Source organism: Stenella coeruleoalba, assembly GCF_951394435.1.
Source record: "Stenella coeruleoalba genome assembly, chromosome: 20".
Taxonomy (NCBI): Eukaryota; Metazoa; Chordata; class Mammalia; order Artiodactyla; family Delphinidae; genus Stenella; species Stenella coeruleoalba.
In genome coordinates, this window is record NC_137166.1 from 27,365,792 (window position 1) to 27,391,534 (window position 25,743).

Genomic DNA, 25,743 nt, shown 5'->3' on the forward strand with positions numbered 1-25,743 from the left:
GGGCCCTGGCCTTGCGGGGAGACCGGGGAAGGGGAGGAACGGGGCACCTGCCCAGGTGAAAGGACGCTGGGTTCTCCCGGAAAGCCAGCTATCCAGAGCCACCCACCTGGTGGCCTGCTTTATCTGGAACTGGAGTGTTTGCTTACGAGGCCTCAGAGAGGCCAACCGACAGTCACCAGAGATGAGCCTGGGCTTGAGTGTTCCCACCTCCAAAGCTCTGCACACACCAGTCCTCCCCCCTGGGATGCCAGCCTTGTGACACGTCTGTGAAGGTCCCCACACCCTGGGCCTCAGGCCTCCACATCCTCACCCGACTGCCCCCCACACTCCAGCCACACAGTGCCTGGCAGAACAGCAGATGGCGAGTGGGAGTAAACAGAGGTCTGTCTGGCACAGTGAAAAGGGCCCTGGAATCCAAGAAGAGTGAGGGGGATGACAGTTCCTGTTCAGCAAGCGCTCACTTTGCGCCCGGCACCGTGCAAAGCACTTTTCCCAAATGATCGTTCAATCCTCACCTTACCTCTGTGAAACAAATGCTATTATTGCCCCCACGTTAAAGACAAGGAAACGAAAGTCCAAAGAGGCTAAGTGATATCCAAGATCACAGAGCAAGTAGCCAAGCCAGGATTCAAACTCCAGTCTACCAGATCTCAAAGCCCGTGCTTTTAGCCACTGTGGTCTCTGGAGTCCCTTCCTTCCCTTCTCTGGGGCTATCTCCCTGATTTTACCAAGAGGTAACTTTGCTAAGCACTTCCTAAGAAGCTCTAGTTCCCAAGTTAGAGAAGTACTGCAGGCACTACTTGGTCTTGTGAATTAACACATTGAAGGTTCTGATAAGTCCTGCAGAAAGAAAATCTACAGAGCTTGGTCAGGCTTAGTTTCCCAGCCCAATGTGGTGGTGCATCCTCTTTTGCAGGACACTGGTTACCAACATGAAAAAAAGAGCTCTCAGAAATCTTGACACCACATAGAAAAGAAGCCTGTCAGCATCCCCCCTCCCAGCCTCCAGCCCCCTCCCCTCCCCTCCCCTCCCCTCCGAGCTGTCCCAGAGGCCATTAACTAGCATGAGAGGGGCTGCAGGAGCCATTTAGGCTGTGATGTGCCCGAGGGCAACTCATCACCATCTTTGACACTTCCAGGTGAGAGGTCCTGGGGGAGCCTGGGTCATATTCGGCCCCATCCCACCTCCCTTTGGCCGGCAGCACCAGCTCTTGGGGAAAGGGGAACTACCATCCCTGTTTCCAGATTGGCTATTCCATTAAAGCCAGCCACAGTCACCTCAAGCAGCTGAGACACTTAGAACATTGGGACTGAAAGGGAGGGAGGGAGGGAGAGAGAGAAAAAGAGAGAGAGAGAGAAAGAGGTGATGAGAATGCAAGAGCTTCTAGGAGCTGAGAATCAAAGGCTTTCAGAACCTGAGTGTGGGTGGAAAAGACCTAGAACCTCAGGGAAGAGGAGGGATTAGGAAGGGTCCCAGGTCTGGCCCAGTCTGGAGTGGGGCTCAGGCAGCAGGACTTCTCACGAGCTGTCCCGGGACAGTGGCGCCGGCCCTGCCCAGCTCCACGCCCCTGGGGCAGCCTGTAGCCCACAGCCAAGTCTCCCCACAGCCCTCCCCAAGAGGAGCAGCTGAGGCTGGACCCCAGGACCCCAGGGCACTCACCAGTCAGCACCTGCCCAAGGAATGCAGACTCCCAGAGCAGGGGGAGCATAGGGTCCAGGACCAGTTCCACAGCTAACTGGCCCTGAGACCTTTGGACCAGCCTGTCCCCTCCCTGGGCCTCAGCTTCTTCCTCCGTCGAGGAGGTGACTATGATCCCTGTCCCCTGTCTGTCTTCTCCATAGCCCAGGGTCTCAGGATGCTTCCAGGGAAGGGCAGGGCTTACCTCCCAGCTGCCAGCAAAGGGAAAAGATGCTGGCCATCTCCTCTCCTGGCCAGCCTGTCTTCCCTCTCAAACCACAGACGGACCTCAGCTGTATGGCTGCAGTTCCCCTTCAGCATCTATATTCCCGAACTGCCCAAGGCCAGGCTTACAAGGTCAGCCCAGTCACCTCCCTGCTCATTTTGAGGGGGGCTGCAGTTCGACTCCCCCGGGCCTGGCAGAATGCCCGCCTTTGGAGCACAGGACCCTTAGCGTTCCCAAGGTCACCCGCCAGCCCTCCCTTTTTTATCTTCTCTTCTGGGTCCCAGATCCCTGGCTGAGGGGTGGGCAGGACACACAGCCAGGCTTCCTCCCCCACGGGGGCAGTGGGCCTGGGCGAGGCTGAGGTTCCAGCTCCCTCCGGGAAAGGTCGGCGAAGGCACAGACCAGGATCCCATCCCAGCTCTCTGAGCACACATCGCTGCCTCACCGGGTCCTCCACTGCTGTTTGCACACGCCCACAGACAGGGCACTCACCACCTCCAGCCACAAAGCTAGCATTTTTTTTTCTTTTTTTAATTAATTTTTATTGGAGTATAATATAAAATTTGTTAGGGATGTCTAACAGAAAAAGTGGAAATACAGTATTCTATATTGCCCTCTAACAGAATTACCAAATGTCGCAGACCCACGATGCCATCACTAGTAGATCTTGGTCACAAAGCTAGCATTAATGAAGCTCTCTGAAAATACAAGACTTGATTCTAAGCTCTCTACACAAGCGAACACATTTGATCCTCCCCCAAATCTTATGAGACGAGTACCATTATGCCCAGTTAACAAACAAGGCCCTAGAAGATCAAGTTACCTGCCGGAGATCACACAGCTCATGGTGCAGCCTCAGAGCCTGACTCCAGAACCCATGCTCTTGACTTTGCAGCGTTTCCCCTTGACAGGAACTAACTGTTAGAAAGGGCTTCTCTTTAAAATTCGTAGTAAAAGATGCTTCCAAAAACGTGTTTCCTCGAGATGAGATGAACACTTTCCTCTGAGGACCCTGGACCTGGAGCTCTGTCAGGACCGTATCCCAGCCCCACTCCTACACTCTCAGCCACCTGCAGGCCCTGGACCTCCCCTTCCAGCATCCTCAGAGGCTTGTCTTTGACAATGGGGGTACAGCCCGGAAACTGAATTTTAGCTGGAGTGTGGCAGAGGGAAGGGGTGTGGGGTGTGAGGCCCTTACCCCCAACCACTTCCTGGTGGTTCTGATCTGCTGTCTGCTTCACTGACCAGGTCCCCTCAGAGTAGCATCTCTGACTCTCCCAGGGTCCCTAGTGTCACCCCAGCCCCAACCCCACCTTACCCATCCGCTAAGTTCTCAGTGTTGGGAAGAAGGGAGAGGGGGAAGGGGGATGGAGGGGAAATGGAGGGGAGAGGAGGAGGGAGAAGATGATGATACAGGGGAAGAGAGATGGAGGGGGAGGGGGGTGAACAAGGGAAAGGGGAGAGGGGATAAGAAGCGGGGATTTGGTGAGGAGAGGGGAGCGGGAGCACGAATGAGAGCAATGGCGGGAGGAGGGGAAGAATCATACCTGGATTCCTCCTTCGTGTCATCAAGTGGATTATAAATACATAAAGAGTGTGAATGAGTGGGCCAAGGGCTCGCCTTGTTTGCAGGATGCAGCCCGCTGCGGTGGTGGGTCAGTTTCTCCCCACTTCAAGAGGCCAGAGGGGCACTTTGAAGCTGAGCCTCCCCAGCCTCGGTCCCCGCCCCCCTCACCGGAGCCTCAAACAAAGCGGGCAGCCTGGGAAGACGGGCTGCAAGTCCCAGCCGCCAACCCGGGAAAAGGGGCGCAGGTGACAGCAGCCCCTGGCAACCGTTGCCCTGGCAACCGTTGGCAGCTGCAGGGACTACGTCACTGCCCAGCTCCAACCCAGCACAGCGCAGGCCCTGACTTGTCCTGTGCCCAAGTCCCCTTACTTGGATGCTGGCCAGGTAGGGAGCTGGCAGGAAGAAAGGCAGAGTTTAGGACACCAGATTATGGGGTACGTTGGGGGACACCTGCCTATGTTTGTCAATATTGACTTAAAGACCAAATCTTTTTAGAACACTAGTGGGGGCTACCCCTGTGATGAAAAATGCCTACTACCAGCTACATTTGCCCCTGAAGGCTGCCAGCTTGTGGCCTTGGCCTTGACGCACACTAGACACCCGTCTAATCTCCACCACTGGCTGCCATGAGCACAGAATGTGCACAATACTTCCCTGGAAGCATCTTAGGGGAGTACCTCCTCCAGGAAGCCTTCCCAGATTGCCACAATCCACCAGGAATCTTCTTTCTGAGTTAGCCCTGGGGCTGGGGGTTCCCCCTGGCTTTCCTCCAGAGTTCCCTGGGGTCCAAGAGTGGGTCCTTTCTGTACCCCAGAGTGAGTACCAGTCTGGGGAGGGAGGAGAACAGAGGCAAAGCTTCTGAAACCCTGCCTATGTGCCAGGCACTACACTGAGCATTCTGGAGATCCATTCCCACCACTCTGCGAGGTTAGCCCTGTTGAACCCATCTTACAGATGCGGAGAGAGAGGCTCAGGAACATGATGTGACTTGCTCAAGACCACCCAGCTGGTAAGAGCGGTGTATGGAATTCAACCCATGATCTCCTCTGAGACACGAAGACATCAAGACCCAATATCCATCTGATGCTTGACTAATCCCACCCCCCATTCAGTGCACATCCAAACTTTATTTGATCACCTCCAGTGACAGGGAGCTCACCTCATCTGAAGAGGACAGATCCCTTTGATCTCTAAAACGTCTTTCGTAGCCACTGAGTCAAAGGGAAAAGGACATCAAAGCCATGGGGTGGCCCCATGAGAACCCAGGGCCCAGAAGAGAACCAGGGCCGTCGGGCGCCCCCACTGAGGCCTTCAGCTCCAGACCAGCAGCAGATCAGGAGGTAGAGTGGGGCTGCTCAGGGGCCCAGGGTCTTCAGAGCACTTCCCCAGAAAAAGCAGGAATCCCTTTGGCAATCACACTCCAAGGGGCTCTGGGATGCTTTCTGGCCGAGGCCATGGGAAAAGCAGCAGGGGCTGGGGTCCTTGGGATGGTGTGCCCGTGCACCAACACCACCTCCTCCCCCACCGATGGACCAGAGCCAGGAGGCGGCTATTGTCTCGCTGCCGGCCCAGAGCTGTGTCCTATTCAGGCACTATTTTTGGCCCCCAGAGGAAGAGGAAAAGAAAGCAAAGAAAGGAGTTCCTGTTCTCAGTGGAACCTTTGCCTGGAAAGGATTCCAGGGCCTGCTGGGCCAGAGAAGGCAATCACTGTTGGATCAAAAGATCCTACACTTAAAAGGAGCTGGCAGGGGGCTGTGGTTCAGTGAAGCCAGAGGGAGGGCACAGATGGGGCACCCCTGGCCTTGTACACACACTTGGCGCTCACTAACTGCAGTAACACGCAGAGAAACAGAGGCACAGGATCCCCGGTTCCACCCATAGTCACTAAGCACTTGTAATGACAATAATTTTTAAAACCTACAATAACGCAGGGCTGCCCAGAACCAAGTCTCTGCCAGAGAGACTGACTATCCTCATCTAACACCCACACGCTCCTGAGCAGCGTGGAGGTCGGGGACAAAATGAAAAGCCTCATAAATCAGATAACTGATGCTCACGGAGCAGAACGACTGCCAAAAAACAAGCTAGCGACCCCCCTCCACTCCCCCCACCTTACGCCACCCTACGTCTTCCTTGCTTTCACCAACTCCAGCACACGAGCCTTCTTTCTATTCTCAGACACACCTCAGGGCCTTTGCACATGCTTTCCCTTCAACATAGAACATTCTTTTGGGGTTCTTTCCCTGATTGGTTCCTTCTCGGGTCTTAATTCAAATGTCCCCTCTCCTAAGCTTTCCATGTCAACCCAACCAAAATTATCCTCCCCATTCATCACTCTCTTCCATGTCACCGTATCTTATAAACTTTATAGCACTTCACACTGTCTGAAATGACCCTGCAATGTGCTTGTTATCCATTTCTCCAGGTTTGCTCTGTCTCATCCATCTTGCTCATCACTCATATCTCCAGTACCTAGTACCACAGTGCCTGGTCCACGGTAGATGCTCAATGACAGCTAGTTAATAAATGAATGAGTGAATGAGACAGAGCTGGGACTCTGACTAGGCCAGGCCGGCTCCAAGCGTCTTCCCAATCGGAGCCAGTTCCTGATGCTCAGGGCAGGGAGATTCCAGCACTGAGCTGTCCCCACTCCCCAGCCTCTGATGGGATTGGGGCATATACACTTTTGCCAGGTGCTTGGCCAGAGAGGAGCTCCCAAGACTGTGCGCAGCCTAAGAGCCAGGACCGGACCCGAAACTTCACGTCCAATACAGAGCCACCTGGTAAAGGCTCGTAAGAAGTCCTGCAGTGCAGAAGCCTGGGCGCACAAGGCTTTCCTAAACCAATGGGACCACAGACATACTTTTGCAGGTGCTGGATTATTTGAGGTCTGAGATCCCATCTGAATCTGTGATCAAAATTTGAGTTTTCTCTCTACATGAAGGCAAAGTAACCACCGCCACGCCCCTCAACCACCTGCTCCGGGGGCCCAGGGCTAGAGGAGGCACAGGCATGGGATTTGCCGATGAAGGTGGGTCACATTCCCACTGCTGCAAATGCCAAAGCTTCTGTCTGGACTCCCCGTGGGCTCCCTAAGGTGGAGCAAGGAGGGGAAATGGCACGTGCCTGTGGCCAGGGAGGATCCTGGTGTCTAGGCACCTGGGGGCAGGTGTATCCCAAGAACCAGCCTGCAGAGATTCGTGAGGGAGCTGGGGCAGTGACGGGAACCACACGGGAGCACGAACTACACGATGTGCACCTGGCCTCCTGCAATGCACACAGCCACGCTGTGAGCGGTGGGCATTATTAAGCCCATTTTACAACTGGGAAAACTGAGGCTCAGAGAGAAGCCACTCTCCCAGCTGGCTTCTCCCGGGTGGGGTCACACAGCTGATGAAACTGGACCCACACCCAGCTCTGTGCGCTCCTTTGCCTGTGCTGCCCCCATTGTCTCGCACGGCACCCCATCTGCAGCACTAGAATCTGCAGGACATGGAGAGGAGGTGACAACCTCTCTAGGGAATGGCACGAGGCCCAAGAGGATGTGTCGTGGGTCCAAGGCATCGCAGCCCAGGAGCCAGACCCTCATCCCTAGGCTCCTGGGGTCTGCAAGCATCCCCATCCTACCTGGACAACAGTTACTACAGCTCCCAACTCCGGTTCCCCAAACCCAGGTTGGGGGAGCAGAGGCCAGACTCCTGGGTGTGCTGACACCCGGCGCAGGGTTTCCTTGAGGAGACACTGGCTGTCCTTTCCAGTACAAATGGCGACGTGTGCTGCACCAGGGCCCGGCCCAGGTATTGGGACCTGCACATTCTTGGTTGCCAGCCAAGGAGACGGAGAAGAGGCTCTGCCCATCTGGTCTGGGGTGTGTGCATAGCCCCGTGAGAGTGCACCAGGTATGGTCATGGACAAAGGATAAGTACAGCTTTGAGGAAATCGCACAAGGATTCCTTCCGGCCCTGCCCACTGCCCACAGCTCTCGCCAGGCAATGCCACATGCAGGTGTGTGGGAGACGGAGTCCCACAACGAGGCCAGGCACGCATCTACCAGGCGCAGGCCTATTGGATGAGGGAGAGCGAGGGGCAGCATCGGCTCCCTGATAATTTGGGAGGTGAGCATCCCCCTTCCCAACTCCTCCATCACACCCTCCTGCCTCACGCCTTCTGCTCTAACCACCGGCCTTTCACGGCACTGGAGCGGGACTGGCTCCCGGACAGAGAGGCCCCCACCCCCAGGCCATCTTCCTCTAATGCAGAGGCCTGTTCCCCGGTGCCTGGAAGCCCTGCCAGCTCCTCCAGGGCTCAGCTTTTATCTCGGCCTGCCTGGAACTGCCAAGTGCACCACAAACCGCCTGAGCCGGCGCCAGCCCAACTCCCACCACCCTGGCCTCCCCACCAAAGCACAAGTCAGGCTGCACGTGGGGGTGGGCAGAGTCCTGCTGATGCCCAGGTGGCTCCAGCTCCCTTAGGGCGGGGAGGCAGGAAGAAGTGCCCCCAAGTTATTACACGTTATCTCCGGGCCTCAGTGCACCCATTTGCCCAAGGGGGAGATCCTAATAGTAAACGCTAACATATGGGCCATGTGCTGTTGTAAACACTTTACTGCATTAACACCTTGATGCTCAAAACAGCCCCCTGAAGTAGACACTATGTTATCTGCTTTCTCCAGATGAGGAAAATGAGGCAGACGCCCAAGTTCACACAACCCGAGAGGAACAAAATTGTCCCCAGACAAGCAGCCTTGCTATCTCTGTGGGTCCTGTCGCCCCAGAAGAGCATGGGCTTAGGAGCGGCAGGGATGGGGTTCAAGACAAGGGCACATGTCCGCGGGCTCCCAGCATAGACTCTGGCCTGGCTGAGGAGCCCCCTCCCCACTGAGGGGGGCAGGAGAGCACAGTGAAAAGAGCCCAGACTCTGGAGATAAGAGGTCACTCCTGGGTAAGCCTCTGTGCCTCAGTGTCCTCATCTCTAAAATGGGCACATCAGGAGCTTGTGCCTGGCAGGAATAAATGTGTGTGCAGGGGCTTCCCTGGCGGTCCAGTGGTTACAACTCCGTGCTTCCAATGCAGGGGGCCTGGGTTCGATACCTGGTCAGGGAACCAAGGTCCCACAGGTCACATGGCATGGCCAAAAAACAAAACAAAACAAAAACAAGTGTGCAAAGCGCTGAGCCTAGGGCCCGGCAGAGTCTGAGGGCAGGGAGGGTCCAGGACTGTTCTAGCCCAGCCGAGCCACCAGGGAACCAGGGACAGCTGGGGGCTTGAGGGGCTTGCAGGGGGTGTCTCAACCCACTGGTGCCAGCGCAGGCACCGGGCAGGGGTCAGAAAATGTATGTCCCAAGCTCTCCCCTTCAGCAGCCCTGTCCTGACCCCCAAATCTGCAGGGTTCCCCATGGGTCTCAAGGAACTCCTGATGGGGCGTGAGGACCAGACTGGGGGAGGGCAAGCCTGGGAGGCTGGGGCCCAGCCAGGACCCCACCCCACCCCGCTTGAGAGGTCCCTCTGTGCCAGCCCTGCCCTGCCCCCACTTGCCATCTGCCTGGTCCCCGGGGTCCTGGTCCCCCCAGCTGCTGCGTTTGCTCATGTGATGCCCCATCTGCTATGAGTCGGAAGAAAGGTCCACAGGGCCACCCCGGGTCGGGCTGGGGTGCTGAGACTGCTCTGGTTCTGGGTGGGCTGGCAGCACTGACATTTGGGCTGTGTTGCCACATTTCCCCCACCACTCTCACCAGCCCTGCCCCTGATTCTTCACTGCATCCCTGAAAGGGGCGCAGTCCCACCACCCATCACCCACACGCAGCTCTTGCGGAGGATGAAGTGACTTGGGGCCCGGCTCAGCGAGAGCACCGTCCGTGTGGCCCCCTTCATGGCTGTCCCTGTCCTGCCCCTCCCAAATCTGTCATGCCGGGCCCCGCTGGGAAGGCCACCCCGACTACACACAGACCCGGCCACAGCCCCGGCCCCTCTTTTACCTGCCCTTCTCCTGGGCTGGGCGACCACCGCCCCTCTCTATCCCCACAGCCATGAAGCTGCCCTCCAAGTAGAAGCCTCGGGCCTGGGGCAACCAGGTCAGCCCTGCATCACAACCCTGCCCTCCTTACCCAGCTGGGGTGGCATCCTGGGCACCCAGACCCCACCTGGCACCCACCTGGCCTGGCTGCAGTACCACCCAAGTCTTCCCGCCATCCCTTCCCCTGAGAGCAGATTGGGACCTGCCAGCCTGGCACTCCAGGTCCCCAAAATGACGCATGCCGGGTCTCCAGTGCCATTGCCTGCCCCACTCCCCGCAGTTCTCATCATTCCCAAACCTTTTCCCATGCAGCTTCCTCTGCCAGGAATGCTGCCCGCCTCTTCCCTCCAATCCCCATACGTGTACACCAAACCCTCCTCCCCTCCCCACCAGCACCCAAGGCCAGACTCTGGGCCCTCTGCAGAGCCTCCGGGTCCTCCCAGGTCAGGAGGTTCTCTCCTCCTCCACCAGCAAGCTTATCTCACTCGTCAGCCTCAGATCCTGCCTTGTTTGTGTCCCTGGCAAGATGAGGGTGTCCCGGCCAGGCTGACCAGGTCCTGCCCAGTGGCCCAGGGCACCAAAGCCAGCACAGTGCAGCCTCCCTAGCACAGCCTCCGCCTCCCGCACCACACTTGGAGAGGCGTCCTTCACGACCCTGACGTTCTCGGAGCCAAGACCGGGACCACGGCAGGCAGGGCAGCTATTAACCCACCCCACGTGCCCACTTAGCAGCTGGGAAAACTGAGGCCCAGAGACAGAGGCAAGGCAAGGCGGCCACGGTGATGCTATGACCAAGGTGGGGCTGCATCTCAGGTCCCTAGAGTCCCTGCAGTAAAGGGACTCAGATCTGGTCCCAAGATCTAGTCCTGCCCTGGATATTGGCAGGGAAGACCTCACGGGACCCCTGGCCTGGGCTCTGGGGAACCAACTCAGCAGCTGGTGGCTCTCACTGACCCGAGACGCTTCTCCCCACTCAGCCTCCAATCGAGAGGAATCAACCCTCTGCCCTCAGGGTATCTGCAGCAAGGGGGCAGGGACTTGGCTCTGGACCACCCACACCTCATTTGTCTCATTCGCTGCTGTGTCCCCCCTCCCTAGAACAGTACCAGGCACACAGTAGGTGCTCAATAATTGTTTATATGAATAACTTCTGGGACTTCCCTGGTAGCACAGTGGTTAAGAATCCGCCTGCCAATGCAGGGGACATGGGTTCAATCCCTGGTCTGGGAAGATCCCACATGCCGTGGAGCAACTAAGCCTGCGAGCCACAACTACTGAGCCCACGTGCCACAACTACTGAAGCCTGCGCACCTAGAGCCTGTGCTCCGCAACAAGAGAAGCCACCGCAATGAGAAGCCCGCGCACCGCAACGAAGAGTAGCCCCCGCTCGCTGCAACTAGAGAAAGCCCGCGCACAGAAACGAAGACCCAACGCAGCCGAAAATAAATAAATAAAATAAATAAATTTATTTTTTAAAAAAACAAAACTTCTTTGGCCCTCTAGAGCCACAAAGGCTATTCCTCCCCACCCCACCTAGCCCAGGCCAGAGCTGCTCCAAGGCAGGATGGGAGTGGAGCAGGTGAGAGGGTCCTGCCTTAACTCACGCCGCCCCCCCCCACTGCCTCAGTAGAATGAACACCAGCCCCTTCCCACGGGGCCATGAGAGACCCCAACTCGTTACCACAGGAAGGAGGCTGGCTGGGGAGGCGGGGAGGAGAGGAACCAGCAGTTCCCAGGTGGGGAAACCCTATCAGCACCGGGCAGACGGGGGCCTGGGGTCTGGCGGTTAGCAAGCAGGGAGCGCTCCAGCCCTCAGCCGCTGCTTCCCCATCTACTGCTGCTGGTTTCCTGGACGTTCTCTCTCATCCCAGGTCCCTCATGTTCAGACCCCACTGCCAGGACCATCTCCTCCTAAAGGTGGCCCGGGCCATGAAGAGCCAGACTGCCCCTGTTTCACTGGAGGGCCCCAGATGCAGCATCCGGGCAGCTGAGGCGAGGCTGCCCTCACGTGCCCATGCTCAGCCCCCGGCAACATCCTTTCCTCCCCAAGGCGGGAGGCTGGCTTGTTCTGTGACCTTAGGTAAGGCCCCTGTCCTCTCACAAGCTTGGTTCTCCCATCTGTACAGTGGGGGCAGGAGAGCACAGTATCTCACCACCCACAGAGCAGACCCAGCTTGCAGCGCCCAGGGACTCTATCACTTTGAGCCTCAGTTTCCCCAGCTAACAAATGGCTAGTGGCTCTGAGAGGTTCCATCCTCTCAGGCCCATCCCCTTCCCAGGCATCTCCCCGTCCATCCACCCCCAACTCTAGAGACCCTGCACAGCACTGCTCTCGTGGGCTAGCTCCCACCCAGATACCAAGACTTCGGCGCCCTGGTCCACTGCCACCCCACCCTCTGCTGCACACACTCCCATCCCTCCTCCCTCCTGCCGTCATGCCCTTGATCTGGTACCTGGGTAGAAGGTCCTGCGCGGGGCCGGGCAGCTGAACCGCCTTTCAAGATCCCCCTCCGAGGCTTAACCTGCCAGCTGTGGTCCCGTTTCTGAGAGAGCTGGTGAGTGTGGAGGCTCCCAGCCCCTCTCCTGAGGCAGGGCAAGGCAGGCAGCCAGTGTGGAGCCCGGAGACGCGCCGGCTTGTGTTTTTGGGTCGGGGGACACCCCGCTCCTGCCCCAGCTGGGCTCCTCCCTCCTCCCAGCTCGGCTGGGGATGACGGGACCATACGTGAGTCACAGATTTCTCAGAGGGAGGCTGGGAGGGGGCAGGGCTGAGAGAGCCGAGGCGGGGACACTGGGGGATGCCCATGACTCAGCTCTGGGCAAGGGGGGCACTTCAGCCTCACCCGCCCCCGATCCAGGCAGACAGGTGCCAGGCTTCATGGACGGATGCTGGTCGGAGATAAGTCTTCCTCCTCGCCCTCCATCTGTTACTTCCCCAGGGCTGTTCTCCACAGAGTTCCCGCCGAGAGGCCAGGGTTGCTATGGCAACAGGCCACCCCGATGCTGCCCCCCCCACCCCGACCCCGCACCCAGGCCCGGCAACAACGGCCCTTTCCTGAAAGAAAGCCCAGCCTCCTGGGCAGCAGGCAGGAGCCGGCGCTGACCAGCAGGGCGGAAGGCACGCCGGGGAAGGGGGGTGTCAAGCAGCCTGGCATGCGGCCAGCCAGGCCACACACAACTGGCCACCTGACCTGACTCCTCCCTGAGCCTCCGCTAGTCCCCCCGGCAAGGGGATCCATCTCAGCGCTCCCCCGAGCACTCACAGTTTCAACATTCCAAGACTCAAGATCTGGATTCTGAGACCCCAGGGGCTTCTGGAAATGGCCGCCCAGTCCATCTGCTGGGCCAAAGGGGAAACTGAGGCCCAGGTGAGGAACCATTCCTGGTGGTTCCAAAAGCTCAAAGAGAGAAATCTGGAAACGGGCCGACGCCCCCATTCCCCTTCTGGTCACTGGCCTCTGTCAGCATTTCCCTCCCACTGCTAAGGTTCATGGCCACCCTGGTAGTCAGGAAGCTTCGGATGGCCCAGGGCACCCCCCCACACCCTCCGCGGAGCGGGGATCCCCATCTTCCCTCATCCCTCCAACGTGAACAGATGATTCCCAAGTCACAGATGCTGGAAGGATTTCACAACCTAATGAGGATAAGCGATGACAGCAACAATAACAAGAGTAATAATAATAATGATTACATTCACTGACCATTTACTACATTCCAGACCCTTCCCTGGCACTGTCGCCACGGTGCCACAGGAAAACATGTTGCTCAGACCAGCACCTGACACTTGATGAGCCCTCGGTCAATATTCATGGTGAATGTGGTGATGCAGAAGGAAGAGATATGAAGCCCAGAGAAGGGAGTTAACTCGCCCAAGATAACACAGCTGGGAAGTGGCAGAGATGGGGTGGGAGCCCAGGTGGTCCGGCTCCACAGCCCGCTGTCCTAAGCACTCATGAATTCAGCCTCCCTAGGGGGACCACGAAACAAGGGAGCAGAAAAAGGATGGGGTGGAAAGGATCCGGGAAAGGATGGGGATTCCCTTACATGCATGTCTTTGGGCAAGTCACCACCTCTAGGGTTCAGTTTCCCCAAGGTCTGTCCTGCAGGGCTGGGCCAGCTGTTCACTGGGGCAGCCTCAGCTGTTCCCCGGGGTCCAGGCCAGCCAGACAGCAGTCACCCACCCATTCACACACACACACACATGCCACAGAGGGTGCTGGCCTGCAGGGCACAGATGGAGGGTCAGTGGCGCTACTTTGCGGTTGGCACGGGCTTGCTGAGCTGGATGTCCAAGCAAGGGATGGAGAAGCCTGGAGCCAGCTGCCACCCTGGCCACCCAGGAAAGGCCTATGCGGTGGCCCGGCCAGGGCAGGAGTTGCTTGCCAAGCTCTGCCTGCTCTCTCACCATCAGGCTGCTCAGAGACCTGCTGTGTGCTGGGCACTGTGCTAGGCTCCAGAGGGTGGAGACAACCCTGGCTCACGTGGTGGTGACACCAGACAGTCAGTTATCAGCACCGTAGAGCCCCAGAGGGCTCTGAGAGTCAGAGGAGAGAAACCAAATAAGTTATTATTAATTACAACACTACCTCTTATTAGCCTCGATACGTCTATGGGATTGATAACAGGGGCTGTGTCCATAGGGTTCACTGTCTAAGACCTCTGCTCTCTGTGGATCCTTCTCACTGTATCCTCCCAACTCTGTAGGCTGGTCCCACTGGTATGTCAGAGACACAGCTGGTCTGCGGCTGGACCTCCAGACCTGTGGGCTCTAACCAAGCACCTACCTGGTGCCAGGCCCCTGCCAGGTTCATCACATTCGTCATCTCCTCTGCCTCTCAAGACAGCTGCTATCCTGCTCCACAGAAGAGGAAGGAGGCACAGAGAGGGCGAGGACCTTGCCCTCACCTTTCAGGGTCAGAGCCAGGGTTTGAACCAGGCTCGGCGGCCCTTGAGCCCCAGCTGGGTCTTGAAGAAGCGGTTTCAGTGAACAGAGACCAGCAGGAAGGGCATTCTGGGTAGAGGGAACGGCATCAACAGAGGGGGAGAGGTGGGACATGGGAGACATCCTTGGAAGGAAGTAGGATCTAATTAGGGGGCTAAGGGCAGATGGCAGATTCTGAAAGCATGGAGTTTGCCTTTGATGGTATTTCGTCAAAGTTGCTGAGAAGCACTCAGAATGGCCCACAGACCTATGGCATGACCAGAGAAGTTGTCAGAAATCCAGCATCTCAGGTGTGTCCCAGACCTGGTGAATCAGAATATGTATCTGAACAAGATCCCAGGTGGTTCCAGCATTTGTTTTTTTGCCACATCGCATGGCATGTGGGATCTTAGTTCCCCAACCAGGGATCGAACTAGTGTCCCCTGCAGTGGAAGCATGGACCACTGGACTGCCAGGGAAGTCCCCCAGCATTTGTTAAAGCAGGAGAAACTTTGGTCTACTCTAGGGGCTGTACCAGCAATGATGGGATGGGATGGGATGGGATGTGGACGGGAGGCCAGGACCCAGCGGGGGCACTGGAGAAGATGGAGGTGGGTGGGAGGCTAGGGGGGAGACTTTGGTCCAAGAAACCAGAAGCAGGGCTAGGACCTCTTCTCACATGTGAGGGGGGATGTCAGAAACTGCCCTCAAGTATGTGAGGGGATGGGACGGGGTACAGATCTGGAAGACAGGCACAGTGGAATGGGGGTACCCTTGCGACATATTGGGGAACCCTCTGAAAGGCAACTGGAAACACATCGCTAGGACTCAAGGGTGAAGGGCTGGGGTCCCCCAAGCCCAGGGAAGGTCATAGACATTACTGGCTGGTGACGGTGACCAGAGATGCGGTGGAGAGTGCAGAAAGTTGCAGAAAGGTCTTCATTTGAAGGGATGGAGGAGAGGGGGTAATGTTACCACCTGGAGGTTGGTTCAGACTCTGGGCTCAGGCCAATGGGCTTCTGCTCGGCTCTGCCAGCCGGGGTGACTCAGGCAGCATCTCTCTAGCCATCCGCTGTCTCACTGTCAAGTGGGGATAATAACAGCACCACCAATAGTAAAAATGAGGCCACGTACGTAAAGCTCATGGCCTAGCCCTGGCACAAATGCGTGCTCTGATGTATTGTGAGGGCTTTGCTGTTCAGAGCAGCCTGAGAAGGAGACAGAGAGGGGGCTGCCAGGGCGGTGGGAGGGCGTGTGTTCCCCAGGCCAGGAGGGAGGACGGGACATCCATGGTGGCCACTGTGACAGAGGCTTGGGCAAGTGGGAAGACACAGCAGGGCTTCTTCCTGGAGGCCTCACCCTTTTCCATCTCTGACTCTCCAGCCTGGGCAGCCTTGCAACCAGTGAAGAGCTGTGCCCACCTGCAGGAAGAGTCAGAGATGGGCAACCACTGCCTGTGTGTAGGTGGGTTTTCATTGGACAAGAGCTGTTCGAGTTCAGGCTTCTCCCTTGCAAGCTGAGGGGCCTTGTAAATCACTGAGCACCACCACTGGCACACAGTAGGTGCTCAACAAATGTTGGCCAATGTCATGATTATCATCAAGTCAACACAAATGTCAAGGGCCCAGCACTCCGCCATTGACAAAGCCCTTTCATGGCCAGTGTCTCCTCTACAAACTGTGATGACTGATCCCACTTAACAGAGATGGAAACCCAGGCACAGACAGAGAACTTTCCCAAAGCCTCACAGCACATCAGCAGCAGAGCCAGGATTCGAACCCTTGTCTTGTGACCCAGACTACGTGCTTTGTGGCCAATGCTCCCAGCCACCTCCCAGTACATTCCCGTGGGAAAGCCTCCTGGCCGCAGGCGCGGGGGCAGCCGCAGTCCCATGATAACACCATCACAGCCGTCCCAGGCCCGGGGGATGGCAATGCCCATGTGACTCAGCTGCCCTCACAAAGGGAACTGTGTGCCCGGTGCCTCAGGCCTGCCGCCCTTACCCATCACCCATCCCCCAGCTGCAGAAGGAGTTGGGAGCCTGACATATCCAAGACGCAGGGAGAATTAGAGGCACCATCAGCCAACAGGACAAGTCTAATGGAGATTCAAGCCCAGGCTTGGGGTGCAGGAGGCTGGTGCCAGCCCCGGTGATGGAATGAAGGGCCAGGCGAGCAGAAGGGCAGAGACCGCCCAGGTCCAAGCCGGTTTTCTGAGGCCTTATTTGGAGCTCCAAGGACAGACTCAACCCCATTGGCTCTCTCGGGGGTGGAGTCCAGGCAGGTGCCCCACCCACGTTTACCTGCATCAGGTTTCAAAAGTACTGGGGCTTGTGGTCTGGGCTCCTGTCCCCAGCACTGACCTCTCTCCACCCCTTCCCCCTGAAGGCTTCAGACTCAGAGCCCATGCACCACTGTTGAGCTCTTACTGTGTACAACACAAGTGACTTGCATTTTCTCCCATGATCCTGCCCAGGAAGCCTTGCCTCTTTTGCTGAAGGAAGAGACAGGCTCAGAGAGGGAGGGCATCCAGCCCAAGGTCACACAGGATCTGACTTCAAGGCTTCCTTCCTCCCCCAATACCCTCTTCCTGGTTCCAGTGACCACATGCCTACAAGAAGTGTCCTTGGACCTGCCCCAGACAGGCAGGCAGACAGACAGACATCCCCCAAACCCCACGGTCACCCTGTTCCTGCCCAGGAACATTATTCAGGGCCTTAGACAAAGTTCAGGTTGGCTGGGTCTCCAAGGGCCACCCCTGCTGACCTTTCCGGGAGGCGGGCATGGCTGGGTGCCCAGCTACCCAAGATAGAAGGTAGACAGGGTGGCCGCCTGCTCTTCCTAGGTATGACGGAATGTCTGACCTCAGCCCAGCCCCTCAAGTACACTTGGCAGGAAGGTTGAATCCAGCCAGAACAGGCCACACTCCTGCCTCCCAGCCTTCAGAAGCCCCTGATCCCAGGGCAAGGGAAGGCCCACCAACTACAGGCCACAAGCCCTCTCCACAACCCCACTCCCATGCCACTGGCCTGGACCACCCTTACTGCAGGAAGCAGGCACAGAACCGGGTACCCAGAGGCCTGGGTTCCTCAGGTGAGACCCTAACCATCTGTAAACATAGGGTGCCCCTTTGCAGCGCAGGGGATTGGAGCCCGTGGGCTGGGTGGTGCTTCACCACTCAGTCACTGGAGCTAAAAGTGCAGCCCTTCCTTAGGGTGTGACATCTGGGAGAACCACTCTTCCCAAGGGGACCCCTGGGGCTCTGCTCAGAGGCAGGTTTGCCTGGGGGAGACCCGGTGACTGGGTTTGGGAGGCTCCAAACTGCCCCTCATCACCCCACCCCCCCAGATTCCTCCCAGCATTGCCCCCAAAGTCCTCCAAACAGCACTGCATGGGACGTGGCATCAAACTGTCCAGATCTGAGCTTCTGAGCCTCAGTGTCCAAGGGTGTAAAATGGGGCTGTGCGGGCTTGTCTGCGGCCAGGGCCTCCGGGGAGTAACAGGTACCGTCATTATCCCAGGCTCTCTTTTCAATGCAGATGCCCCCCGTGGGAGGAGCAGAAGAGGCTTCTAACTCCTCCATAGGAGCCTCCCTTCCTGAACATGAGGGCCCAGACAGGCCATCCCAGCTGCCGCCGACGTCTCTGTGGTTGTGCCCCTTCTGTCAGTGCCCCCCACCCCAGCCCTGGCCCTTGAGGTTTGGGTGGCGGCTGCTCAGATGCCCAAGACTTGGGCCAGGTGGCTCTGGTCAGGGGTGAGGCACCGCCACGCCCATGCCAAGGGAGGCAAATGAGGCCCAGAGAGGTTGAGCGACTACCCACCAGGTGGCACAGCAGTGGGCAAAGATGGCAGGTCTTGTTTTGTCTTGGGGTGACAATGTGCCATCTCGCTTGAATGTCACAGGCTTCCCAGGGCCCAGGCTCTCGACTCTGACGTCCCCATGTGTCCCACTGCCACTCCCGCCCCCCACTACCCACACACACATTCACTGGCGCCCGGCACAGGAAACACACCTGGGAGTCATAAAAAGGGTGCCTCAGTGTGCTCACCTGGCAACCGGGGCGGCCATCACTTCTCTTTTGGTGAAATAAAGAGTCGTGTGTACTTTGTGGAAAGGCCAGCCTCGCCCCCAGAGACACCCCCAGCGCCTCTCAGAAGCACTGCTTCCCGCCTGTGCGTCTGGCCCGGCAGCCAAGGAGCGCCCCCGGGGTCTCCCCATAGGTGCTGGGGCGCAGATGGCTTAGGAGGCGTAATGGGGCAAGGATGACAGACACTCATTAGCAGCGGAGGCCTAAGCAACAGAGGGAACACGGGGGGCCCATTTTGCTACCGCAATGCCCCAGGGAGCCAAGTGGGTAGGGGCAGAGCTGGCCGGGCGCCAGGCCCCCACCCCACCCGCCCTAGCCACCCATCTCTGTCTGGCTGCCGAGTGGAGCCAGGAGCCTGGGTGTGTGGGGGCGGAGGTGGGGCTGGAAGGCTGCCGCTCCCGTCTTTGTTTTCAGACCTCTGCTCCCGCCACCTCGGGCCAGGTAGATAAGGAACCAGCCCAGAGACCGCAGGCCTGGCTGAAGTTCCCACAGCGGGCACCGGCAGGGCCGGCCCTTTCCTCAGGACGGCGGCCCTCACCCTGGTGTGTCCTGGGCCGCCACCTAGGAGTCGCCTGACGGAGGCCTGGCCCGGGTCAGCAAGCGGCCATTTGGGGAACCGCTTGCCTTTCGCCTCCGGCCTCTGGCAGCCACGGCCGGGAGGGCCGCGCTGCGGGCTGGGGGAGCCGCGGAGAGGCGGAGGGACCCCGTGCTGGCCAGAGGGGCAGGTACAGCCCCAGGCCTGGGCCCTGTTCCCTTTCACCTGGGGAGGCCGCCCTCCTGCTCCTTGTCAAAAGCCAAACGACCGGCGCCACCAGCTCCCAAACCCGTTTTCCGTGGGACCCCTGGTGGAAACAGGCTCTGGGCGCCGGGGGCACGCCTCCCGCCTCCCCGTCCAAGCACCCAGGTCTGCAGCCTCCCCTCAGTCCCCTCCCTTCGGCAGTCTCCTCATCCGAGCACAGAGAGCACAGCTCACACCCTGCGCCCTTCCCTGTGCCAACGTAAGCACCACGTGAGCATGGCCGCCCACACTCGGAGCGCCAAGGGGTGACCCCGCGACAGCCTCGGCCTCCACATCAGCGCAGAAGCCTGAGGCCTTGCCGGGCCTCACACATGCCTTCAGGCGTGGAACGAGACCGGGGGTCGGCCAAGGTCGAGCGCGCCAGGCTGGGAGCCACACTCCCCCAACCTCTTCCTCCCTGGCACGAACAGCAGCTTCTTACCTTCGGGTCTGGGCAGGCCCCGGCTGGACTCTACCTGCGCCGCCTGTCCCGCTTCCACCTCCTCCCAGGGCTCACAGGCACCCGACCTGAGCTCGTCCGGGCCCGGCGGCCCCAGGTGTGGCTCCGCCTGCCCGTGTTGCCCGATTTCCGGTGGCCTCACAGCTCCCGCCTCCCTCTCTCATTCCTGCGTTTCCCTGCAGGAGCGGACCTGGCCCCTTGGGTGCTACATGCCCCAAACCCTCACCTCAGCCCTTAATGGGCTTTCAGCACCCCTACCCAGGGACCCCTGGGCTGCTGGCCCAGCGTGGCCCCCGAAAGGGCTCTGAGTGCCCGCCTCCCCAGGGCTGGTGGGCGTGGCTGCCCCACCGCCATTTGCAATCACCAACTCTGCGAGCTTCCACCTGCCTCCTCCGTGCTCAGGCCCCACCTGAAGCCTGGCCCCAGACTCACCTGCCTGCAAGATAAACAAGCCAGCAACCAGCATCTACTTAGAGGCAGGAGGCGAGGGTGGAGTGCGGGGGTGTGATGGGGGCCGGGGGGCACGGTCCCTGCTGTCAGAATGTTGAGCTGACACAGACGAAGGGAGGGGGCAAGAATGGAAGCTTCTTCCTTGGCAGGGATTGGGGGCAGCTGCTCCAGGTATCCCGGGGTGCAGAGGGGAGTGGTCCAGGGAGGCTCTGCTTCACGCACGACGTCCCCACGGAGCCTCTGAGTACACCCTTCCCAGCCTCCTCCTGGACCACTTGCCCCCCCAGCCCTGCCTGCCCAGCCCCTGCATCACCCTTGAGGCCTCACCCGAGACCAGTAGTTCTCCTGGGGAGCTTTTCAAAGTTCTCACTCCACGTACCCATTCCCCCAGGTGGCTCTGATTCCCACCCCCACCACCAGTACCCATAGTATTAAGAACTGAGCCACCCGTTCTTCTTCCAAGAAGCCATCCAGGCAGTTGTTGATTCATTTGGCAAAGCCTGTACCAGGAGCCACTGTGGGCTGGCCCCAGGCTAGGCACTGACGTACATAATTGCAACCTTGAGAGCCTTCCCTCGCCTCCCCTGCCAACACACACCATGTCTCCCACAGTCCCCTGGGTTCCCCCTCACCTGGGGCCCATCCCCTAGTGTGAGAGTCATTTCTTTCCTAGCCCGTGTGCCCTGCCAGATCGTCAAAGCCACGCCCCAGCCCAGGGCCTGGTGGGTGACTGGTGGGTGAAGGAGAAAATGTGGGGAGAAGGAACGGATGATGGATGGACAGAAGGCTGGACAGGTGGATAGATTCAGCCATGCATTTAAGAGAGTGCCTACTGAGGGCCTACTGTGTACCAGGCACTGTTCTAGGCACTGGGGACACAGCAGCAAACAAAACACAAAAATCTCTGCCCTCTTAGAGCTGTGGGAGACAGATAATAAATTAAATAAGGAAATAAATATGAAATATATCCAGTGGTAAGAACTATGGAGCAAAACAAAGCAAGGGAGGCAGAGAGAAGGATGGAGGAGAGAGGGTTGGTTTAGATTTTCTTGGAGAAGGTGACACTTGACACAGACTGGATGTGACAAGGGAGGTAGACTTTGCGATGTCTGGAGGGAGAGCATTCCAGGTAGCAGGAACAGCACATGCAAAGGCCCTGTGGTAGGTGGCTGCTTGGTGTGTTTAAGGAAAAAAGAGGATCCGGGCATGGCTGAATGAAGGGGTCGAGGTAAAGAGGAGCCCAGGGAGTTGAAGGAAGGATGGATGTACAGATGGACAGATGGGAACAAGGGTGGTGGACCTGGATCTGATGAAGTGTGGTAGAGCTCCAGCCCCCTGAGGGAGGGTTTGCCTCTTGGCCACAGCTCACACTCATTCCTGGAGGCTAGCCCAGATCCCACGGCGGTTCCTTGTCCCCAGATCACCTCCCCAGTTCACCTGGGGAAATTTCCAACTGCTGATACGGCCTCTGCTCTGCCCATGGGCATGGGTGCCTGCTCTGCTCAGCAGGAAGCTGTGCCCCTACCCCCATGGCTGAGCACAGATGCGGGCACCAGGAGAGAAGTGGGGTGTCAGAGAGAAACAGGCCTTTAGGAAGAGGGCCTGACCCCTGAAACCCTGGAGTTTCCCCAGTGTCCTGAGAGCTGTGCCCATGGCCCCAGAGATGACACCCACCCCAGTAAGGACACCAAGGGAGTCCCACTGACTTCCTGTATACCCGCTGGTGACTCCCCCACTCCTGACACCCACACTCCATCCCCCCACCCTATGCCACTCTGCCCCCAGGGCCCTGGCCAGTGATGCAATCACCAGGCTCTGTCAGGTGAGCAGGAGGGGCTGGGGCTGCAGCCCCGGGCTGGGCCCTCATTCACTGGGTGCACTTGGGGAGGTTGCTTAACCTCTGTGCCTCAGGTCATCTATGAAATGAAAACACATGCCTTCGCCCTTCTTGTCTTCCAGAGGCCAAGGGAGGAAAGGGGATAGATGGGTCAGGAAAGTGCCCTGGGAAAGACACCTGTCAGAGCAGGTCTGAGGAGCATTGGTGGGGCTGGGGGCTTGGTCTCTAGGAGCCCCATCCAGGACCTGTGGATTATCCCATCAACTCCTCGCCACACCCTATGAGGCAGGAGCCACTTTTTAATGTGAGTTTTACAGATAAAGGCGGGGTTGGGGTGGGGGGAGTGTTAAGTAACACATCTGAGGTCATAGGCAGGCAGTCTGATCCAGGACTGGGGCCCTTTATCTGACCCTGGGCGAGCCCAGCCTCCCTCTGCTCCCCCCACCCCCACTCAGAGGGGAGCCTCAGGACATGTGGGCCCTTTCCTTTAAGGAGGAAGTGTGGAAGGGTGTGAAGGGCTCCAGCTGTGACCTCCCATGCTTTAGCAGGACCTCAGGCTCGGTCTCCAAGCTCCCTCTGAGAGCTAGTGCTGCCCACAATGGAGAGAGTGAGCTCCCCGTCCCCAGGGGAAACCAAGGAGGTGCTCAGCTGGAGTGTTGCAGAGAAGACACCTGCCACATCTGTGAGGAGGACTCAGTGGTCTCTAAAATCATTTTCTAATCACAGGTTAATTCATGTGGGCCATTTTTTACTAATTCATGTATTCATTCACTAAATTGATATTTGCAGAATAACTACTGGGTGCCAGGACCTTCCTCACATTTTTAAAAACAAACTGCTGGGCTTCCCTGGTGGCGCAGTGGTTGAGAGTCCGCCTGCCGATGCAGGGAACACGGGTTCGTGCCCCAGTCCGGGAAGATCCCACATGCTGCGGAGCAGCTAGGACTGTGAGCCATGGCCGCTGAGCCTGTCTGCGACGGGAGAGGCCACAACAGTGAGAGGCCTGCATACCGGAAACAAACAAACAAAAACAAACTGCCGACAGGGCAGGCAGCAGCGCTCTGATTGGGTGTCGGGCTCTAGAGCAGACTGCCTGGGTGAGGCATCCCAGTTCCACTTGCCTCCCTTAGCCTTGGTTTGCTTATCTGCAAAATGGGGGTGATAGCGGTATCAGTCCATGAGGATTAAATGAGAAAATGCTGAGTGCTTCCAACAGTGGCTGGGACATGGTAAGGGCTAAGTCAATGTTGGCCATATCCAAATGCAGAGGGGAATTGAAGTTACTGACCTTATAAAGCCCCTTCTGGTCTTCACTGTGGCCTCTGTATTGAACGGAGTTGGCCTCTTCCTCCTTTTTGTCCACATCTGGAAGAAGGTGACCTCCCCGGCCAGATGTGGGTGTACAAGCCCACAGCCCTCACTGTGCTGGGATGGGCGGAGAGATAGCCAAGGGCATTACCCTGCTTCCCGTGAGGAGTTCATTCTCCGCCACCTGCATCCTTGGTCACACACCTTCCAGGTTCTGTCTGTACCTGCTCATCCGTCTGCACACAGTCTGAGGATCAGGAGACCTGCTTCCAGTCCTGGGTCTGCCACTCACTGGCCCTGTGACGCTGCACAGGTCAGGGCCCTTCTCTGAGCCTCAGTGTTCCCGTCTGTGTCATGGGGACAGTAAGTGGACCCATGCTGCAATGTTTTCAAATGACTCACATGAGGAGACTTGGGGCAGGGAACCACTTTGCCAACCAAAAGACTCATTTCACCATCCCAGTAACTCTGACAAGTGTCTGTCCCCATTTTACAGATGAGACCAAGGGCAGAGAGAAAAATTTGCTCATAGCCCATGTGTTTCTGTGGCATCAGGCCACATCTTTGGCATTCCGTGACAGCAGAAGCTGTCCTTGTGTAGTCTCAGGGGTCCTCTCTGGGTTGACCCTGTGTCAAGGTGACTGAGTTCTAGGGCAACTGAGTCACCTTTTCCTGGGGTCCCGCCACATCTCCTCGGAGTCAGCACTCCCTGTGTAGCAACCAAACACAGGAAATGGGTACAAACCCGACGTCAAGACTACAGGGGCAGCAGCTGTGGGCCTAGAACAGCTCATGCCGGGCCTGTGTCTGGGAGAAGCTTGGAGGGCATCTCATCACAGCCCCAGCACGGCCCTGACCTGCCCATGGGTCTCTTATAGGGATCAGGTGTCCCTCGACTCTCCTGATCGCCCACCCCATCTCTGCCCAGACAAATCCCTCCCACCCGCCCCTATAACCCAGTTCAAATGCCCCCTCTTCCAAGAAACCCTCTTGGAGTTATCCCATCCTTCCCTACGGAAAGTCAGCCTCTGAACCTCTGTTGGGAAGGGGGACGTTTTACCTCTGCTCCTCTTGAGTTCTTGTGGCTGGACTAATCATAAAATTGACACAAGACATTAATAGGAGAAACAGAAACAAAATTTAATTTGTGTGCAGGGAGATCTCAGAAATGGGACCCAAGGGACTTCCCTGGCGGACCAGAGGTTAAGACTCCATGCTTCCACTGCAGGGGGCGTGGGTTTGATCCCTGGTCGGGATACTAAGATCCCGCATGCCACACGGCGTGGCCAAAAAAAAAATAAAAATGGGACCCAAGAAATGGCCAAAGCTGGCAGCTTTTATACTTTTTAGACAGAGAAGCAATAAATTTGTGAGGAATTGACAGGATAAAGAAACTTAAGTTTGGGCACTTAATTAGTGAAGAATCTAAACAGAGTTTGGGCTTGGGGCAGTAAATTAGTAAAGAAGTAACAAGGTTTGTTTGTGCAGGCTTCTTGGCCCCAAATTCTCCCTCTGGCGATAAGGCTGTCCTTACTCCTCCAGATGCAGGAAGGGCACTGTTCACATGAGAGAATTGTTTCCTGCTTTTCAGGGGAACAGAGGAGGGTCAGAGCTTCCTTCTTGCATCGGCTGCTTCTCAAGCAACTTCAATTCAAAATAATCAATGTGCCATTGTGACGTATTCGGGGCAGCCTTCCCTGAGCCCTGACATCTCAAAAGTCCTGCAGCACTTTATCTACAAGAATATTACCATCCAACTCTCCTGAGCACCTCCGTGCCAGGCCCCTTCCTTAAACTCTGCATGGACTGATTCATTTCATCCCCATAACGATCCTACGGAGGGGTGCTATTACAGACGAGGAGGCTGAGGCCCAAAGAGATTTAGTGACCTACCCCAGAACACAGCGCCAGTAAGTACCAGAGCCAGCATTTGAACCCGTATCTGTGTTGGACCATGATTTGTCTCTTTCAGGCAGCTTCTCAGTAAATGCATTTCATTCATTCATTCAACAAACATTTTCCAAGTGCCCACTAAGTGCCAGGCCTCACCCTGGGCTCTGTGGACATGAGACAGACACCACCCCTGCCCTCATGGAGTTTATAGCGTGATGGGGTGAAGAATTTTTAAAAAATCAATGATGTAATTAATGAATCAAGTAATTCAAGAAGTATGAAGAAAAATAATTACATAAAATGTAAGGGCAATGAAGAAAGCAAACCAAAAAACATAGGGGCAGAGATGGCATGCAACAGGGAACCTGCTTTAGCCAGGTAATCAGGGAAGGCTTCTTGGAGAAGGTGACATTTGTTACAAAGTCCTGATGGATGAGGAAGAGCCAGCCTTGGAAAGAGTGGGTCTGGGGCACAGTGTACCAGGCAGAAGGAACAGCATGTACAAAGGCTCAGAGTGGGAAATGAGCTC

At 57.4% G+C, this 25,743-nt stretch overlaps 1 protein-coding gene across 5 annotated transcripts in view; it reads right to left on the reverse strand.

Annotated features, from left to right (window-relative positions):
- The window catches only part of ADGRG1 (adhesion G protein-coupled receptor G1), a 40,247-nt gene extending 20,244 nt beyond the window's left edge, over positions 1-20,003 (reverse strand). For 2 of the 5 annotated variants that reach the window (XM_079908575.1, XM_079908572.1), the window contains exon 1: positions 1,884-2,034. The gene's annotated coding sequence lies outside the window, so the exon portion shown is untranslated. Of the gene's footprint in view, positions 1-1,883; positions 2,037-11,936; positions 12,498-19,708 lie in introns of those variants that run through there. The other 3 variants (XM_079908574.1, XM_079908573.1, XM_079908576.1) reach the window with 3 other exon arrangements.
- Between the last annotated feature and the right edge of the window lie 5,740 nt (positions 20,004-25,743).